A 2,061-nucleotide genomic window follows, 5' to 3' on the forward strand; every position below is an offset into this window, starting at 1 on the left:
GTATATATACTGTATATATATAAGTTTATTTGTTTTAACAAACAAAATAAATTATATAAATACACACAATACAAAAAAGAAGAATAAATACTTCTGTAACAATTTAAACCTTTGATCATAACGTCATAAGAGGGAAATGTAACTTAAATATTAACATCTTTCTATCCCTAAATCTTCCTGTGAAACAGCTACAAGCTGTACTTGAAGGAAAAGATTGAAACCTGAGTAAATAAAAACATTCACATCAAATTCTCAGATTTTCATCCAGAAATGACCTGACGTCTAATTTTAGTCTTATCACTCTCTCTACATGAATCTCTGTGGATTATTACGCTGCAACATCTACAGGCTCCTTWAAGGACACACCGTGTCTGACACTTTCCTCATGCCGGACCTCAGCTAAAAGGTCAGACTAGCTCAGGATATGTTCCAGTAATCCTGCWACAGAGCAGTGTTGGTTGTGGGGGTACGTTAACTCAGGATAACTGCTGTATGAYTTTCTGAAACCATAAAACCCAGGATATGCACATAGTTTCCCCAGAACTTACAGGATTTCCACTTATCCTGCTTTCTGAAACGGGGCTCCTGTATCACATGTATGCAGATGATACCCTGATACACCTGACTGTCATCAAATGATAACTGAAAGAAAAACCCACCCTGGAATAATATATTAAACAAAAAGACAAGTAGATGTTAGAAAATCACTGCAGCTGCTGGGTAAAACAATCAATTAATCTCCTGTTTGGTATTTATGGTGTCCATCCTGTGAACTAACAACAAACTGAGGTGGTTGTTGTTGCTGTAGCTTACTGTGGAGCGTTGCACTGCTGAACTCTGAAACTTTATCTAGTCCGGGCTTCTGTCAGTGCAGTTGTCCTGATTTCCAAGTCCTGGCCCCTCCCTGTTCCTGGTTCCTCCCTGATCTTGGGCCCTTCCCGATCCTGGCCCCTCCTTGAGCCTGGGTCCACCCTGATCCTGTCCCCTCCCAGGAGGGCTGATGGAAAACCTGCAGACACTCAGGTGCACGTCACACGGCTGCAGACAGACGAGACGCAGCTCATCCTCAAACATCCAGACTCTGATTCTGCTGCGACTCGCAGAAAACAAAACAGTTCATCCTTCTTCATGGGAACACCTGAGCTTTAATTCAAGGAGACTCTCTGCAGGGAAAAGGTGAGTTTTTGTGCATTAATCATGGTTTTACCTCCTAAAATCAGGACTGTTGTTCAGCCACAATTTAACCATTTAAATTCATTTAAATTTATCTTTATTGCTGTAGCATATAATAGAGATGTTTTAATCATTTAAAATATTTTCTAATTAAAAATTCTAACTTTAGAATTCTATTTATTTATTATACAGTATTTTAAAGCAGTTCAAAATCTCTGTTTAGTGGACCAGCAGGGACACTTCACTCAATACTCGGAGTAAACTCAAAATGAATGTAGCTGTATGGGGTGCCGTTTGAAAAGTTACACAGTCAAAAATTATCACCAATATTTTTGTTTTATTTAGCCTTTTATAAGAAAAAATAATTTATTTTTCAGTCAGTTTTTTACCGTACATTATTATGTCATAGTTTATAAACAAAATATTTAACATACAAATTATTTAGTTAACAAGCTAAGTATTTAACTTGTGACTTAAATATTTACTTTTGAGCTAAATATTTAGCTTGAAACTTAAATATTTAGCTAGCTACCTAAATATTTAGCTTGCAACATAAATATTTAGCTAGCAAAGTTAAATATTTTGCTAGCCACCTAAATATTTAGGCTGTAACATAAACATTTAGCTAACTACCTAAATATTTAACTTACTAGCTAAATATTTAAGTTGCAACCTAATTATTTAAGATGCAACCTAAATATTTAAGTTGCAACCTAATTATTTAGGTTGCTAGCTAAATATTTAAGTTGCAACATAATTATTTAAGTTGCAACCTAATTATTTAGGTAGCTAGCTAAATATTTAAGTTAAATATAATTATTTAAGTTGCAACCTAATTATTTAGGTAGCTAGCTAAATATTTAAGTTAAATATAATTATTTAAGTTGC

At 34.6% G+C, this 2,061-nt stretch overlaps 1 protein-coding gene across 1 annotated transcript in view; it reads left to right on the plus strand.

The window, feature by feature from the left end:
• The first annotated feature begins 672 nt into the window (after positions 1 to 672).
• gjb8 (gap junction protein beta 8) overlaps positions 673 to 2,061 on the plus strand; it is a 3,132-nt gene continuing 1,743 nt past the window's right edge. The window contains exon 1 of the mRNA XM_014018983.1: positions 673 to 1,176. The gene's annotated coding sequence lies outside the window, so the exon portion shown is untranslated. The remainder of the gene's footprint in view (positions 1,177 to 2,061) is intronic.

Source organism: Austrofundulus limnaeus, unplaced genomic scaffold (assembly GCF_001266775.1).
Source record: "Austrofundulus limnaeus strain Quisiro unplaced genomic scaffold, Austrofundulus_limnaeus-1.0 Scaffold206, whole genome shotgun sequence".
Lineage (NCBI taxonomy): Eukaryota > Metazoa > Chordata > Actinopteri > Cyprinodontiformes > Rivulidae > Austrofundulus > Austrofundulus limnaeus.